General features: G+C 35.4%; 1 protein-coding gene and 1 long non-coding RNA gene across 2 annotated transcripts in view; one reads left to right on the forward strand and one right to left on the reverse strand.

Annotated features, from left to right (window-relative positions):
* The window catches only part of LOC125961073 (uncharacterized), a 131697-nt gene extending 128707 nt beyond the window's left edge, over positions 1 to 2990 (reverse strand). Inside the window, exon 1 of the long non-coding RNA XR_007471399.1 lies at positions 45 to 2990. This is a non-coding gene — a long non-coding RNA (uncharacterized LOC125961073). The remainder of the gene's footprint in view (positions 1 to 44) is intronic.
* The window catches only part of LRRTM3 (leucine rich repeat transmembrane neuronal 3), a 199551-nt gene that overhangs the window by 117360 nt on the left and 62684 nt on the right, over positions 1 to 19507 (forward strand). The window lies entirely within an intron of this gene.

Genomic DNA, 19507 nt, shown 5'->3' on the forward strand with positions numbered 1-19507 from the left:
CCTTTTTGGCTTGTAGAGTTTCTGCCGAGAAATCGGCTGTTAACCTTATGGGAGTTCTCTTGTATGTTATTTGTTGTTTTCCCCTTGTTGCTTTTAATAATTTTTCTTTGTCTTTAATTTTTGTCAGTTTGATTCCTGTGTGTCTCAACCTGTTTCTCCTTGGGTTTATGCTGCCTGGGACTCTCTGTGCTTCCTGGACTTCGGTGGCTATTTCCTTTCCCATGTTAGGGAAGTTTTCGAGTATAATCTCTTCAAATATTTTCTCAGATCCTTTCTCTGTCTTCTCCTTCTGTGACCCCTATAATGCGATTGTTGGTGTGTTTAATGTTGTTCCAGAGGTCTCTTAGGCCATCTTCAATTCTTTTCATTCTTTTTTCTTTATTGTGTTCCTTGGCAGTGAATTCCACCGCTCTGTCTTCTAGGTCAGTTATCTGTTCTTGCCTCAGTTATTCCGCTATTGATTCCTTGTAGTGTATTTTTCATTTCAGTTATTGTATTGCTCATCTCTGTTTGTTTGTTCTTTAATTCTTCTAGGTCTTTGTTAAACATTTCTTGCATCTTCTCAATCTTTGCCTCCATTCTTTTTCCAAGGTCCTGGATCATCTTCACTATCATTATTCTGAATTCTTTTTCTGGAAGGTTGCCTATCTCCACTTCATTTAATTGTTTTTCTGGGGTTTTATCTTGTTCCTTCATCTGGTACATAGTCTTCTGCCTTTTCATTTTGTCTATCTTTCTGTGAATGTGGTTTTCTTTCCACAGGGTGCAGGATTGTCTTTATACTACTTCTTAAAAGGAAAAGTAAGCTGACATACTGTTAGATCTAAAGCCACGCCATTGTTTTAAATTATATAACTACTGCCAATGGATATATCCTTTACCAATAAAGTCAACTCCAGGGCAACAAAGATCACTTTCTTTACCCACCCTGAAATTTATTCTATGAAGTCATTTACCAAGCAAACACTTAGTTACTTAAGAAGCATAAATTGAGGGCCTATTGTGTGCCTCACACTGTGATAAATGATGAGGTTGCAACATCCAATATAAGATAAACCCATGTTGACCTCAGTAAGCTGATCATGCTTCTTCTAATCCTTCCAGCCTATACTCTTTAGTGTCCTATGCCCTCATTTACTGGTCCCTGGATGTAGGCATCTTTTCAATCTTTCTCCCTCCACTAACATGTTTAGATTATCTTTTTAATTCCTTCAACATCATCATCCAAACTCAGGTCTTTACTAATAGACCACAATTATATTATTGTAATGTTCATGTGTTTTGTTCTCGCTATACCCAATCTTTCTCTAAAGCACCTGTTAACAGTATCACGACCCACTGCCCAGACAAAAAAACTGATTCTCCAGTGACAGTATAATAAGACTAAAATTCCTTCATGCAGTATTAACATTGCTTACAATCTGATCCTTAACCCACAAGACCAGTCTTGCCTCCTACCATTTGTTTCACATGTACTCTAGACTAATAAAAGAGGTCTATTTGCAGTTACCTGCTCACTACTTGATCACGTTGACATGTCTTTTGGAAATGTGATTTTTCGTGGCATGAAATATCTCTACCCATGTCTGCACTAAGAAATCTTGGAAGGCCCAGTTCAGAAGTCACCTATTTCATGAAGCTCTCTTGAGCCCACTAGCTAGAAGTACTCTCTCTCCATTCTCTTAATAGTGATAGCTCCTTCTACCCATCATCTGATGCTCACTTGTATTGTGTTATCTGTGCATATTTCCCCTCCTAAATTGTCATATCACTAAGAACAGAGGCAATTTCCTTAGCCATATGTATATAGGTGTATATAGCATAGTGCTCTGCACAGAAAGTAACTGTCTGTTAAATATTATCTGAATAAGTAAAACTATGACTAAAAAATCTTCAGGCCGTGAGTGTCTAGATTTCCTAAAAGCATGTGTGTAACATTATCATATTTCCTGTATAAAAGTATCATTTGTAAATGATTTAGAAGGAAACAAAACTGGAGCTAAGGAGCTTGAAATGACTTTATATTCACGTCCTTTATTTAAGGTTAGGTTCTTCTGCAGTTTTTTTTATTGCTGTTGTTGTAGTTGTTAGTGTTTTTTAAAAAAATTATTTGGAAATTAGAGGTCAGAGAGAAAGTAAAGAATATGGGGAAACATCACTTGTTTTCTAGTGTGAATCAGTAAACTCCAGCTGGGAGTACTTTTTGACATGCAATTCCTAAGCTCCTATCAGAAACTTTGACAAGAGGAGCAATTATGTCAGAAAATAAAGCTTAAGAGATATGCCATCAGTTCAACTCCTTCACTACTCAAAATTCAGTCTTTCAAATTAAGCTACAGACCTGAGCCATATCAGCTGAATATATCACAGAAATGCTTTCACTGTATTGAGCTTTAATGTTATTCTTTTAACTTTCATCAAAGTTTGCTTTAAAAAAATCCATAGCTGAAGCATCATCTGCATTTTACAAAGAAAGTGTTCATTAAGTTATTCTGTATTCCTATTTAACTCCAACATTAGAATTTTCTTTAAAATTTTGCACTCCTTTCTGAAAACTAAAACTAGGTAACTTTTCTTGCTTTCCTTTTTTGACTAAAAGAAACTTCAAAGAAACCTTTGATATAGAATTAGAGCAAGTATGTTAACAGTTATGGCTGTTGCATTTGCTTCTTTAATCTGAAGATTAAATATAGAGGATTTACTTGTTCATTTATTCATTCATTAAACAAGTACTTATTATCTGTTTGGATTCTAGGAATACAACAGTGAGCTCTAACAGACAAGTCTCTACCTCGTGACTCATAATTCTATCTAATTCTGTGGGAAATAAATATTAAATAGGATGAAAGCAAAATATATAGAACATCGGATGGCAAGCTGTGTTATGGACAAAAATAATAAAGCAGAAAAGGAAGAGGGGAACAGTTGTGGTTTTAAATAGGAGGAAATGTCATTTGATTAAAGATCCAAAGAGAGTGAGCCACACAGCTGTCTGAGAGAAGATCCCCAAGGCAGAGAATCAAATTATCACCTGCAAATGTCTCAAGGGTTTGACTGTTCAAAGGCCAGCAGGAGACCACGTGGTTGGAGTGGAATGAGGGAGGAAGAGAGATGGTCAGGTGGATGAAGGCTGTGGAGGCTATCGTGAGGACTCTGGATCTGACTCATTAAGCAAATTAAGAGAGATGTTTACTCATTTATATTGATAGTAATTGGTGGTTTTTAAATGATGCTTAACTGGAAGTAATGTATTTGTCACAAGTATAAGCAAAAATTTGTTCTTTAGGTATATGTGGTTGTCTAGTTTTATGGCATTCATTTTAATTCATTAATTCATTTACTCAACAAAACTATATTAAGTACCTACTATGTGTCATCAGTGGTAATATAAAATGAAATAAATATTAAAAGGAAAAAAATACGGTCCATAACCTCAAATAAATATCTGTCTAGTGAAAGAGATAAATAATTATTTGTTGTTAAAATATTTCTTCTTTATCTTTTAGGTAAAGGAAACTATAAAAGATGTTTGGGGAGGGGTGTGATAATCATATTTGCATTTCAGAGAGATCAATGTGTAGAAGAGATTTGAATGAAGCATGACTGGACACAGGGAAATGAATTAGAAAGCTATCAAAAATGAATAAAACCTGAAGTAAGATACTAGCAGAGGGTGGGAAGCTAAGTAGAAAGTTGCAGGCCATTTTTAGAATGAAGAATTGACAGGACTTCATGACTAAATAGGTGTGGGTGGTGTGAGAGGGGGATGAATCAAGAATAACTCCCAGTTTTCTAACATGAACAACTAAAAGGATGGTGGTTACAGTTAGTGAGTTCAGTTTAGGACAACCTGAGACATATTGGTAAGCCATGATTAGCTAGTAGTTGATGTCATGGAAATAAGTGAGATAATCCGGAGACAGAGCTCCATTAAAAGAAGGTCAAGGACAGAACCCCAGGAATACCAACATTTAAATAGTGGGCAAAGAAAGAGTTGCTCATAGAAGGAACTGAAATGAATAAACCGAGAAGGTTTTCATGGAAGCCATAGGGAGGATAAGTCTTATGTTTTTCCATATTGTAGCCTGTGTCTACCCATAGTGACAAACTCAACGTGATTATTCATTTAGCTTTAATAGGACTGTTTATATGAAGCATTTCAGATCAAGAGTGCCCAATTATTCAATTCATAAAAATTATCAGAAATTAAAATAGATCCTCCTGAGTTTAAAATATGTTGTATATGTATTTTATCATTGTTGATTAATCATCCTAAAAATTTACTCCTGAAATTAAAATACATTGTAAATTTCTTTCAGTCCTTCAAAAGTAGTCACTTCAATGTTCTCTTTAAAATTTTAGTTTATTAAAAGAAGTTACTACGTATTAATTAATATCATTTCCTATAGAAAGAAGCAGCAGTGCTTCAAGGAGATGAAAACATGCCTTACAAAAAAATGAAAACATGTGCTCAGGAATCTGAAAATCCCAGGCTACTGCGTGAGCTCTGAAAATCACAACTTATCTATGAAAATGAGGTTAATATATATTCTGAAATCATGGGGATTTAAATGGATTATAAAACTAATGAAAGTCCAGTGCTTTAAAGAACATATAAATCTGTATAAATAGCAAGTAGTATGTTTTTCTTATAAGATCTTTCAGCAAAGTATTTGTCAACCTAGAAGTGCTTACAAAATTTCACTTTAATTTCCTAAGGTGAGAAAACTTTGAAAGGGTTAACTGTTTGAAAACTATTACCAGGACATTGGTAGAACCAGGATCTCAATAGGAGGTATTTTAAAATTTTCTCTCTTTATATTCTCTGATACTTAAAGTCTTTAAATGTAAAGGCACAAAATGAAAACATCAATATATGTCTTCATATACTATGCTATGCTATAATAATACATATAAATTTGGTAAAAAGGAACAAGTTACCTATAAAGGTCCAAATAACATTTAGCATGAATCTGAAATCGTTTTTTTGAGAAGACTCACAGTAAATGTTAGTTTTTCAGATATAACCAAGAATTGGAATCCTAAGTACAGAAAATCCTGGAATAAGAGGATTTAAGAGGTTGCTATATCAGCAGATAAGTTCTCCTTTATTTTTAAAGCATTTCTACCTGTCATTTGTATTGCAGTAACATGTGGACAAAGGCCTCACAGAGAGGTTATTATGAAACCATAAGTTATACTATTACCATACTTAACATTATAACCAAAATTAAAACTTTGTGAATTGTAACTAGAGGAAAATTACAGGTTATACCAAGTGTAGCAGATGTATAGACTACAGCAGCTGCTAGAAATCCTGAATATTATACCTATGAAATTATATTTTCAGTTAACATAAATGCTGAAGCAGGTTATTCATTCTAAGAAGTTTTTCTGGAGACAAACATTTCCCTGTGCATCAGATATAGCCTAGTTATTAGAAAAGCCTGCTATTACAAGTATATTTGAATGTTTAGAACTGCAAATGGAGTATATAGTACCACTTAATTAATCTAAGGATATAATAACTGAGTAATCATGCCTCTATTTACCTAAGTATGAAACACAAGACTTATTAGGAGATCTCTGATATATAATATTTTGTGTGTTTTTTAAAAAAGATAACTAGCTCAGCATCATGAGAGAAATATCTAGAAGTTAGAAATGAAAAATGAGTAAAAAGACCAGAAAAATTAAAAATCATACTAGAACAGTGGTAGCCATGTAAACCGTTGAGTAAGTCAGGCTAAAGAATCCGTTCCCAAAAATGTACCCGCAAGATCTAAACAAGTGAGTAGAGGTTAGTCCACTGTTTCAGCAACTGTCACTTCTTTGTTTAAAAGAAAATTGACTCTTCTATATATTAATTGATCCAGAACCATTAAAGATAAGTCTGAATACCTGGTACCTCAATCTGAATATATATGGCCCAGAACTCTTTAAGCCAGCTAACCCATCACTCTGGCATAAAACATACTAGCTACCCAGGGTGTTGCCAGTGCCTCAAGGAAACCACCCTGTCTTCCACGAGTTGATTAAGTTGAAGGTTAGTGATACTCTGTGCTCATTTATCATTATTTTTAAGTAGTGTAATGAGTTCAATAATAACCCTAACAGTGTTTAATTACGACAACAGCAGTATTCAGCCCCACTTTATGCCAAAAATGTGAATGTTAAAGGAAACAATGTCCACTGGTGCCCTTTAACGTTCTGAGGGCACAGGCACTGTCTGTGAACTTGACATTTTCTTGGTCTACAGCTGGTCCTAAGGAATCCAGATAAGATGCTTTAATGTGTCAATGTTGTCAGGCATTTCCTCACAGATAAATAGCATGAAATTGTGTGATGGAACAAGAAAGACACCATCATTAATAACTGGGTAAGGATTGTGTTGGTTTCTCAGTTGATAATAGGGGCCACTGCATAAATGTAAAATATTTAGGATGCAAGGTGTCCTACCTGCCATCACAAATTTGATTTGGGAGTACCATGAAAATGACAAGCCAGGATACTGCTTCTTCTCCTCTGTGACATTTACTTTCTTTCACCTTCCTCCCTCAGTTTTTATGAATTCTTCTGAAAAGATCAGATGGAATATTTTCCTTAATGAATTAAAGAAATTATATATCTGTAATTTTAAACAATATACAATTGTGATATTATTAAAATATTAACAGTGATGCAAATTAAGACTTCTGAGACTCTTCAGTGGATGCAGTTATAGAAAGGGTTAACCAATGCGGTAAACCAATATGGTGAGAAAAATTAATCCTAGAACATTAACATAAAAGTAGAAGCCATGCCCTGTCATATTTTTTTAAATACACCATGTAATGTTAACTTATAAGCACACATCAATTCAACCCAGCTAACATTCACTGAACAACTATGTCATACACCAAAGATACAAATATGAGAAGACCGAGACTGAGCCTTTAAGAAGCTTACAGTCCTTCTGAAGAGACAAACAATAAGCCACTAAAGATAAGACAATATAAACATTTTACGTATTTTTTCAGATTTAGAAATATTGCATGGAAGAAGAAGCTGATCTTTTTATAAACACAATGACAACACTTAGACTTTTATTGATGCTAAGGATAAGTGTTATTTGTGCCATGGAGATACTCAAGGTCTTTTAGTTGGATGAGCAGAAATAAATAGAAAATGGCAGTACACAATTACACAAGTCTGACTGAGAACTGAGTTTAGCCAAAAATTCCTAAGCATGCTCTGCCTGAGCAAACAGTACAAAAATGAACCAAAGTTGTTAGAAAAGATTTGCTGAAATGATGAGCTAACACTTTAATGTGATACTGCAATGGCTTTATGAAGAGTTCAGGCTCCCCAAGCTGCCAAGGGGGATGTGTGTTATCTGTGTTATTATAAGTAATAGAAACTACTTAGTGGATACCAAAAATTATCTGAACATTCAATAGTATTTACTGTATACTTATTTTGCATACAACACCAGAAAGGATACTGGAAAAGTAATTACCATCAATTTTTGTATGCCTAAAGCTTTCTTCTAATCCCCTCTTTCTTCATTTATGGAATAGTTTCCAGACACAGTTTAGAAAACAAATACAGGAACTTAATGACTCATAAACACTATAGAAACGAAATCCCAGCTGTATGTCCATTTTCAGACTCATGGTTTTGGCTATCTAATGCCTCTAAACTATTAAAATTTACATATGTTTATTAATTCATTCAACAATTCGTTCATTCAATTCAATAAAACTGAGTTCCTGCTACGTGTGAGGCCCTGATGACTCACAGATGAATAAGATAATATTTTACCCTCCAAAAGCTTAGAATCTAGTAAGAAGAAAAAGACAATCAAATAATCACAATAAAGTGCTGTAGCTGATATAATGTATTATGTGTGGGGTATCATAGGAGATAAGCTTATAATAATTAATTCTCTCCAGTGGGATAAAGGATCAGCTTCATTGAGGAAGTAATGCTTGTGCTAGGGGATCAAAAAGCTTGTGAGGGTAAAACAGCAAGATGCACTGGGCAAACATAGTAGTCTGATGAGACTTAAGCTGAACTTAAGGTACATTAGTTAAAGGATAGACATGGTAAGAGATGGGCCTGAGAGGTAAGAAAAGGCCTATGTGCTAAATTAAGAATTTAGACTTTTCACACAAACAGAGGAAACTATGAAAGGGGAACAAGAAATAATTTTTGGACAGAAACCCTAGAATGCGTTTTAGGTATATTATTTAAAAAGAATAAACCCAGATGTTGGGAGGTCAATCAGAGGACCTTTGCAATAGTGGAGATGAGAAGCAATGAGAGCCTGAACCAAGGAGGGCGGTTTTGTGATGAGAATCACAGCAGAATGATGTTTGAGAGGTAAGACAGAAAGAACTATCATTTGGACATGAGACATGAATAAAAGAAAGGATTTGACACCCGAGTTTCTAGCTTGGCTAAGCAACTAGAAGGTGATGATATCAGGAAATAAAGGGAATATCATACGATTTAAGTTGCAGATATGTTGAGTTATGTCCTCTAGGCATGTGGATTTTTAGGTCTGGAGCTCAGGAGAGAGATCTGGAGCCATCGATATATAAGACATAGTTAAAGCATGGAAGTGGATCAAATAGTCTGAACATGTGAGGGGAGAAAAGGTGAAGAGCAAGACTGAGGATGCCCAGGACTGTCAGTAGCTGGGAGGAGAAAATATGTTGTGGAGGAGACTGAGAAAGAAAGAGCAAAGAGACTGGGGAAAGGTATGAATCAGAAAACTACCAGAGGAAAGGAAGAAGTGGTCGGCAAATTTGGTTGCCAGAGGAAGAAAAAAAGAATGAGAACTGAAAGGGTTTGTTAAATTCAGAAACCAAGAAGTCCATGGCGTCCACTGTCAGTGGTTAGAGAGTAGATAGGAGTTAAGGCCTTCAGTTCAAACAGGAATGTGAGGAACAGGAAGTAGATAAAGAGGAATGGACTGGAGGGTTTGACTGTGTTTCCCTGTCACAAATTTGAATATGTTCAAAGGCTGTAAAGAAGGAGCCAAATACCGTGAAAACTTAGCAGCCAGGTGCCAGTCCCAGAGAAGTCAGCAATTGGTGGAAGAAACAGAAGTACAGTTTAAACAGTAGTTAATCAATGTTAAACAGGAGAAGTGAAGTCAGGAAAGTCATATGTAAACTACCTACAGGTGTGAAGCCTAGAAGTTGAAGGATTTCATAACTCCAGGCTCAAATATTTTTCCTGTGAAATAAAACCCAGGTGCACTGCCAACTTTCTCCCTTATTTCATATACCTGAAATGTACCAAGGACACTAGATACGGCAACATCCCACAGATGGTGAATGGAATGAAAACAACCCAAGGAGTTCATATTAGCTGTATAGTCCCTGATCAGTGGACATTTATTCTCTTATGCTCAGTAGCAAAACAATTATAGAACCATAATAACAATGGTCATCTGCTCAATTAGCCAAAACATGCCGTTGAAACCCTTCTTGCATCCCACACGAAGAAACGGTCTAAGAAAAATTTTCCTGAGTAGCTTTTCCTCCCAAGCTGACTGTCATTTACCTCTTTTCTTCATATTTCTTCAAGCATAGGGTTTATTTGAATGATTTTTCTTCTTAACCTGATGCTGTAACACCTCTGGATCTCACATCTTTCATCAGACTCATTGATGTGCTGTTGACTCGGTCGGCCAGATCATTAACAATGATTTTTTTAAGAACAGTTAACACCAGTTCTTGCAGTGATGCCTACCCTTCACTCTCTCACTACTCCAAAAGAGAATCATCCATCTTTATCAGTCTTTTCATCAATCATTGGTACTTGTGCTTTGTTCTTTCTGACACTTTTCAGTCAAAGTGACTGAGTTTTATGCAGGCCAACTCAATAGTACAGGTTAATTTTGATATATTGGAGACTACTTTCTCTGTTTAGTTCTGCAATACCAAACATTCTGTTCTGTAGGCAATGTGTAGGGAGATTTTAATGTAAAAGTAATCTGAAGAATAAGTATTTTCTTTTGCTTAAAAATTGAGTAGAATGTAGGTGAATTTTTCAAAGCAGTTCAAAGATAAGAAAATACTGGTTTCAAATCTCTCTGACCTGTAATACTTAATCTGATTTTTTACACAGAGAAAAAAATTCTATGGCTTAGAACTTTATCCATGGTACTTCCAAGTGCTAAACAGGCTGCAGCATATTTATTAAGCAAAGCTTATTTGCAAGGACCCCAGAAATCTATTTGATTCCAATCTAACCCACACAGTTTTGTTACTTTATTTTACAAATTAATGGAGGGTGAGAGAGTTGTGTTATTTCAACATTATTTAAATGTTTATTTCTTATAGAGTTTTAAAATTATCTAGCATTGTGATATGGGAATACAAAGTAGCACTAACTTGTCAGAAATTAATGAAAACCGGCTTTTAAGAATAAGACAAATGGAGTTGAAATGGATTGTCTAAGAGTAAAATGCAATATTAGAAAGATCATGTTTGATGCTATCTGGAAAGTTTCCCAGATTCTCCATTGAGCAGATCTCTATGAGTGTTCATAATGAGAATTGATAGCTGCCTCTCTGGCCAAGAGTCAGGGTTTATCTTATTCTTCACTGACCCAGCTTGTACTACGTTAAGTTTGTGAAATTAATACAAAAGCTATGTTAACTTCTGTTTTTAATGCCTTGCACAAATTTTTTAAAGGGACTCATAGGGATGACATAAGGATGAAGTAACATAATAGATATTATGCTTGGTAAAAAGCATGATTCACCTCAGTACAGTGGACAAATCATGGTCTCTGAAGTTAAGAAAGGAGTGGATTTAACTCTCAGTAACCTCAGCTCTTCCATTTCCTACTTTTATGACCTCAGGTAAGTTTCTTACCTTCTTGGAATGGAACCTCTATTTCCTCATTGGCAAAATAAGGATAATTGGATTTACCTCACCAGGCAGCCTGTGAAAATTAAATTAGATTTGATACCTAAAGCACCTTGCACAAAGGCTAACAACATACATTAGATGCTTAATAAATGTTAATCTGTTCCCCTCCCCCATGTCCCCAACAGCATAGGTGTCAAATATCAAAGAAGTGAATACTTATTAAAGACTACCAGATATGATACTAATTAGTTAATTCCTAGATGTAGTAAATATTGAAGCATACGAAAAAGTATTCTACTCCCTTCCTGGACAGATAATAAGAACTTATCTGAATCTTGGTTTGAGTAGACTTGTGATCAACATGCAATATTAACTAGATCACATAGCTTTTATATTTTCACATGTATACATATGCTCTTCCCACCCTCATCAACATCCATTAGTTACTGAATTTTGTGAACGTCATTGAAACAATGTTTTGTTGCACCAATTTTATAAATGTTTACCGTGCAATACGTGTTATTTTTCAGACACAAACCAAAGTTTAATTTCTCAAGGTTCATGCGGTTTGCTTTAGCAGCGTTTGATGGAGAATCTTTTATATACATTTGCAATAGATGAAAAATAAACCAGATTGCAAACCCTTTTTCTTTCTTTTTTAAAGCAAACCATGTACCAAGTTTTTTGGTCCAAATTGTGTAGGATGTTAAATTGTGTAGGATGTTAAATTTCTGTTAACCAATATGAGTATATTTCTATAAGTATAGTTATGTTGAAATAAAGTTTTAAAAAGCAAAAAAAAAAAATCTATTCCCTTCCTGGACTGTGGCCTTGTTAAAATTATTCTACCAATATTTATTGAACTATGCAATTGCCAATGGACTTTCAATCCAGAGATCCTGTTTCATTTTCATAGCCTGAAATATTGTCTGCCCCTTTTTCCCCTAATTTACATATGCTTTATACAACTGTCATCTCAGGACGTTGTTGCTACCATAAATCTAATATGACAGGTTTCAAGTTTCAGCATACAAGGGTGGATGTGAGAAAATAGCTTTTTGATCACTCAGTTATCTCTACCACAGTAACTGCACCAGGGATTCCCAACACATAGGCAATCTAATCTAACCTAACTTTAGTTAACTCCAAGCTAATACACTGCTATAATCTCCTTGTAGAGGCATAAGAAGAAAAAGAAGAAAGAAGAGCATAACTGTCTTTGACTCCGATGGTAAATACTTTTTGCTATCAGCTTCCATTATACATTTTATACATCAACTACCTCCACCATCCTCTTAAAACTTCAGAAAAAAAATTAAATAGTTACAGCAGAAAGGATTGGAAGCATTGTACTAGAAATACTATAAATTGGGATTGGAGAAGATAAATGCACTTTGTCTCCATTACCTTTCATTTTAAACTCCGTTTCTGAATAAGCAGAAGCAGGGACTCAAATCCTGGCAGGTTTTCTAGACCCTGAATGCATGATCCACTGGGTTAATGTATGTAACCAAGAGACATTCCAAAAGAGGGATTTAGGGGAAAAATCAGAGTCAAGAATTAAACAAACAGCCCAACAGAAACGTTGATCTAATGAGGCTTGAAGATACTTACAAACTGGGCATAAAACTATGGAAATGGAATCCAGATACACTGGAGAGAGATGTGCGTCTGGAAAAGAAAGAAGTAAAATTTGTGTGTTCACCTGTTAGAACAGGGAGAGAGTAGTGGTTAAGAGTAAGTAGAACTGAAGAGAACTGGCTTCAGAGTCACAGGGTTTAAAACACTGACCCACCACACACTAACTAGTTATATAATCTTGCTGAGTTTCAGTTTCCTAAGATGTAAAATATGTACAATAATTGTTCCTACCTTACCGAGGTCAACATGAGGATTAAATATATTTTAAATGTTTAGCATAATGTCTGGCCCTTCCTAAGTGCTCAATAAATGTTAGCTAGTATTATCAGGTCCACTGGAGCTTTAATAGGACTTTTTGGGTGAGTAGATAGGAATTTGTGGACCAAAGACTTTTGGAGAGCTATCTTCCTTTGATATCAGTGACTTGAAGGAGAAGATAAAAGAGGTCAGGGGTGCATAAAGAAGAAATAACTACAAATTGGGATGGAGAATACAAAGGGGAGAAAAGAAACAGTCTCTTTTTGCAAATACTGCCCCAATGAACCATGTATTCAGGGTCCAGAAACCCTGCCTAGATCTGATTTCCTGCTTCTTCTTATTCAAAAATAGAGTTTAGACAGAGGATAATGGAAACAAAATGCTCACACAGTGGACTTATTTTCTCCTTTCTCAATTTATAGCATCTCCAGTAAAATGCTTCCACTCCTTTCTGCTGAAAATATCTTAAAATTTTCCTGGAGTCTTATTAGAGTTATGGAGGCTGTGAATGTGTAAAACACCAACCCAGAATGCCTCTAGTGAAAGGTACTGACAACTGGGATGAAGGACAGACATGTTCCTCTTCTTTCTAGGAATTCTCTTGCACCGCTAGGAGGAGACTGTGGCAGTGTCTCTTAGCTTGGAGATGACTGAAGTTAAACTATAGGAGAAAAGATACAGAGCAAGAGTGAAAACATTAAAGGAGAGTGCTGTGTGTAAAAGAACACCATAAAGGAAAGGAGTTGAGATGGAAATGTTTAAATATAATTATGGGCAAAAGTGTTACTTCAGTATTTAAACCAGTTTGGCACAAGAGAGAAAGAGTAACAATAAATAACCAGAAAGATGTTTGCTTCTCATCTGGCCACTTGTCTACCTAGTTCTTATACCTTCCCCTTCTTCATTTTAGCCTCTGAAACAGACAATAAATGGTGCCAAAGATACAAGGTGCTCCTAGGAGTTCCCATATGTCCATGAAATAAATATCGATATATTTTCAAATGGTAAAATAATCAGCTTAAAAGTTATTCCATTTGATTAAATTAAATTACTATTTCCTGTTCTAGCTTTCAAAGGTGGTTATCCCCATATCCCTTCTCCTCCATGGTAACATATCCTCCTACGAATAAAAGCTTCAACCACTCTTCCTGCCCTTAGTTCAATGTCATCCTAAAACAAAACGAACAAAAACAAACAAGAAAAAATGGTCCTAACATCCTGGGTATTGAAAGAGAATCCTGGGTTACTGAATGAACTGTCTGAAATAGTGAAGTGATATTGAGCAGAGGGAATATTAGACTGTCAGGAGAAATGGGGGCTATGTTTTTCTAGAAATGAAAAACTCGGCAATTTGCTATCTACCTCTCTAATCAGGTTAACCTGGTCTAGACCAAAAAATAAAATAAATACATTTTTTCTTAAAAGAAACAGCATCCCTTCACTGTCTCCTTTCCTTCCCTACCTCTGTTCACCTCCCTCATGCCCATGGGGAGCAAGCAACAAATATAATAATAGGAATAACCAGGAAGACACTACCCAAGGAAAATAATCCTAAAAAAAAAAGCAAATTTTTCCCAAAGTCTAGCAAATCAAACAGTATCCACAAATGCATCTAAAAGCTAGTCTATATTTTTACATGGCTTTAGTAATTAATGTTTAGTATTCCTGAGGAAGCAAAGTCAGTATGTAGAAAGACTTCCTGCAACATGATCAACACCAAGGAAATCAATCATTCACCTTGCATTTAACAGAGATATAAATAATGATGATTTTCATCCACTAGGAGATACAGAAGCAGTAATACATGCAAATTAAGAATCCAGAAAATATTACACAGCTCCCTAACATACCACAAGTTACTAATCAAGGCAAAAAATTAAAGCATCTGGAGCACTAATAATACATGTGATTATAACACTCAGAATGAAAATCATTGTTTATTTTGAAAATCATGATACCTTTTACTGAGAGAACTGCAGAATATACTGTGAAGAACTGCACAGCTCTTACAATGAAATTCCAGGATTAAACATCAAAAAGAGGTATATGACAAAATGAGCAAAGTAGAGTACACAACAGAAAATGCCAGTAATCAAACATTCTCATTCCCCCAAATTGCAGCATCTCATAACATTAACAACATAGTGCCTCACTGTTGTTTCTAGCCTGTCTTATGATGTTCTAAAGCACTTCTTTTAAAAAATTTTATCATCCTGCTAAAGTTTCACTCCTACAACTAGATATGGTATATTTATTCTTTAATGCTATCTCCTTATAAGAGGGTTAAATATTTCTGTATCAAAAATTTTATGATCATAACTGGATTTTTTGTATCCTTATGTTAAAACAGAAAATAGCATTCATAATTTGAGGTCTATTAAGCAAAATCAATAATCATTGCACGTAGGAAAATGTTAGTCTACCTAATGAGATAACATCATTTAGCAAAAGAGAGGACAAGAAAAGAAGATGAAGGTAGAAAGAGGAAGCAAGTGCTATTTATTTCCACATTGATCATGTAGACTGTGCCTGATGAGATAATAGGGTTATTATTGTTCAACAAATTCAACAGAACTCCAATAACAAGGAAAAAGTGTTAAATCTGAAACTCCATTATCCAAAAAATAGTTATTTATGAGCTACAGAAAAAATATAAATTGAATCTATAAGCTACATACAACTATCAGTATAATTACTCTCTAATCAAAATATATTCTTGACCCAAGACATATACCTGTTTCCTACTACAGAAATACACTCACTCAAGTTTACCAATAATTAATTCCATAAAGTTTAGGTGATAAAATTTCAAGGGTTTATTTCACTAGGATGCTTTGCATTTTACTTAAAGAAAAAGGAAAATAAATCCCAAAACAATTGTCAAACCAAAAAAAACATGAATTTTCAATTGAAAACATGAATTTCAATCTCAGGATAGAAATAATCCTTGACAAACTCAAATTACCCCACATAGAAAATGGCCTATTCAGCCCCCATCTATATAGAAAATATATGCCACATAGATCCTATGTATTAATACTTACAGTTCAAAGGTCAAAGGTAGAATATCAATATGTGCATGTGTTATACACAATACATATTGTAATTAATATGTATACACATATTTGGCACTAGTACATGTTACTGTAAACATTAGTCTTAGCATGTGGCACGTTCATATTTAGAAATCGCTAAGTATGTTTAGAATTAATAGATGTATTACTTGTAACTTAACCTTAAATTCATTATCTAATGCAATCTCCATTTATAAATTAGTAGGCTATGATCTCATCAACTCACTGATTGTGACTAGGCATACACAAATTTCACATAATTTTTTTTGTATTTTCTCTATCCCTTTTACTATTTTTTAATTTAATTTTTTTATAAAGCAGGTCCTTATTAGTTACCTATTTTATACATATTAGTGTATGTATGCCAATCCCAATCTCCAAATTCATCCCACCACCAATACCACCCGCCCCCCTTTCCCCTCTTATTGTGCATACGTCTGTTCTCTAAATCTGTGTCTGTATTTCTGCCTTGCAAAGCGGTTCATCTGTACCATTGTTCTAGATTCCACATATACACGTTAATATACAACCTTTGTTTTTCTCTTTCTTACTTCACTCTGTATGACAGTCTCTAGGTCCATCCACATCTCTAAAAAAGACCCAGTTTTGTTCCTTTTTATGGCTGAGTAATATTCCATGGTATATATATGTAGCACATCTTCTTTATCCATTTGTCTGTCGATGGGCATTTAGGTTGCTTCCATGACCAGGCTATTGTAAATAGTGCAACAACGAACACTGGGGTGCATGAGTCTTTTTGAATTATGGTTTTCTCTGGGTATATGCCCAGGAGTGGGATTGCTGGGTTATATGGTAATTCTATTTTTAGATAGAAAGTTATGGGGATTCCCTTGTGTGTTATTTGTTGTTTTTCCCTTGCTGCTTTTAATATGTTTTCTTTGTATTTAATTTTTGACAGTTTGATTAATATGTCTTGGTGTTTTTCTCCTTGGATTTATCCTGTATGGGACTCTCTGTGCTCCCTGGACTTGATTAACTATTTCCTTTCCCATATTAGGGAAGTTTTCAACTATAATCTCTTCAAATATTTTCTCAGTCCCTTTCTTTTTCTCTTCTTCTTCTGGAACCCCTATAATTCGAATGTTGGTGCGTTTAATGTTGTCCCAAAGGTCTCTGAGACTGTCCTCAGTTCTTTTCATTCTTTTTTCTTTATTCTGCTCTGCAGTAGTTATTTCCACTATTTTATCTTCCAGGTGACCGATCCGTTCTTCTGCCTCAGTTATTCTGCTATTGATCCCATCTAGAGTATTTTTAATTTCATTTATTGTGTTGTTCATTGTTGTTTGTTTCATCTTTAGTTCTAGGTCCTTGTTAAATGTTTCTTGCATTTTTTCTATTCTATTTCTAAGATTTTGGATCATATTTACTATCATTATTCTGAATTCTTTTTCAGGTAGACTGCCTATTTCCTCTTCATTTGTTAGGTCTGGTGGGTTTTTATCTTGCTCCTTCATCTGCTGTGTGTTTCTCTGTCTTCTCATTTTGCTTATCTTACTGTGTTTGGGGTCTCCTTTTTGCAGGCTGCAGGTTCGTAGTTCCCACTGTCTTTGGTGTCTGTCCCCAGTGGCTAAAGTTGGTTCAGTGGGTTGTGTAGGCTTCCTGGTGGAGGGGACTAGTGCCTGTGTTCTGGTGGATGAGGCTGGATCTTGTCTCTCTGGTGGGCAGGTCCACGTCTGGTGGTGTGTTTTGGGGCGTCTGTGGACTTATTATGATTTTAGGCAGCCTCTCTGCTAATGGGTGGGGTTGTGTTCTTGTCTTGCTAGTTGTTTGGCATAAGGTGTCCAGCACTGTAGCTTGCTGGTCGTTGAGTGAAGCTGGGTGCTGGTGTTGAGATGGAGATCTCTGGGTGATTTTCACCGTTTGATAGTATGTGGAGCTGGGAGGTCTCTTGTGGACCAGTGTACTGAAGTTGGCTCTCCCACGTCAGATGCACAGCACTGACTCCTGGCTGCAGCACCAAGAGCCTTTCATCCACACGCCTTTTGGGAGGTCTGAGGTCTTCTGCCAGCGTTCAGTAGGTGTTCTATAGGAGTTGTTCCACGTGTAGATGTATTTCTGGTGTATCTGTGGGGAGGAAGGTGATCTCCGCGTCTTACTCTTCCGCCATCTTCCCCTCGTCCTCTGTTCATATTTTCTATTTCTTCCTGGTTCAGTCTTGGAAGGTTATACCTTTCTAAGAATCTGTCCATTTCTTCCAGGTTGTCCATTTTATTGGCATAGAGTTCCTTGTAGTAGTCTCTTAAGATGCTTTGTATTTCTGCAGTATCTGTTGTAACTTCTCCTTTTTCATTTCTAATTTTATTGATTTGAGTCCTCTCCCTCTTTTTCCTGATGAGTCTGGCTAAAGGTTTATCAATTTTGTTTACCTTCTCAGGGAACCAGCTTTTAGTTTGATATTTGCTATTGTTTTGTTTCTATTTCATTTATTTCGGCTCTGATCTTTATGATTTCTTTCCTTCTACTAACTTTGGGTTTTGTTTGGTCTTCTTTCTCTAGTTCCTTTAGGTGTAACGTTAGATTGTTTATTTGAGATTTTTCTTGTTTCTTGATGTAGGATTGTATAGCTATAAACTTCCCTCTTAGAAATGCTTTTGCTGCATCTCGTAGGTTTTGGATTGGCATGCTCTTGTTGTCATTTGTCTGTAGATATTTTCTGATTTCCTCTTTGATTTCTTCAGTGATCTCTTGGTTATTCAGTAACGTACTCTATAGCTCCATGTGTCTAATCTCATAGCATTGTGGTTGGAAAAGGTGCTTGATATGACTTAAAATTTCTTAAATTTACCAAGGCTTGATTTGTGAAGCAAGATGTGATCTACCCTGAAAAATGTTCCATGAGCACTTGAAAAGAAAGTCTAATCTGCTGTTTTTGGATGGAATATCCTATACATATCAATTAAATCTCTCTGGTCTATTGTATCATTTAAAGCTTGTGTTTCCTTATTAATTTTCTCTCTGAATGATCTGTCCATTGGTGTGAGGTGTTAAAGTCCCCCACTATTATTGTGTTATTGTCGATTTCCTCTTTCATAGCTGTTAGCATTTGCCTTAGGTATTGAGGTGCTCCTATGTTGGGTGCATATATATTTATAGTTGTTATATGTTCTTCTTAGATTGATCCTTGATCATTATGTAGTGTCCTTTCTTGTCTCTTGTAACAGTCTTTATTTTAAAGTCTATTTTATCTGATACGAGGATTGCTACTCCAGCTTTCTTTTGATTTCCATTAGCATGGAATACCTTTTTCCAACCCCTCACTTTCAGTCTGTATGTGTCCCCAGGTCTGAATTGGGTCTCTCATATATATGGGTCTTATTTTTGTATCCATTCAGCAAGACTGCGTCTTTTGGTTGGAGCATTTAATCCATTCACATTTAAGGTAATTATTGATACGTATGTTCCTTTCACCACTTTCTTAATTGTTTTGTATTTGTTTTTGTAGGTCCTTTTCTTCTCTTGTGTTTCCCACTTAGAGAAGTTCCTTTAGCATTGGTTGTAGAGCTAGTTTGCTGGTGCTGAATTCTCTTAGCTTTTGTTTGTCTGTAAAAGCTTTTGATTTCTCCGTTGAATCTGAATGAGATCCTTGCCGGGTTGAGTAATCTTAGTTGTAGTTTCTTCCCTTTCATCACTTTAAATATATCA

The sequence above is a fragment of the Orcinus orca genome, chromosome 14 (assembly GCF_937001465.1).
Source record: "Orcinus orca chromosome 14, mOrcOrc1.1, whole genome shotgun sequence".
Classification (NCBI taxonomy): domain Eukaryota; kingdom Metazoa; phylum Chordata; class Mammalia; order Artiodactyla; family Delphinidae; genus Orcinus; species Orcinus orca.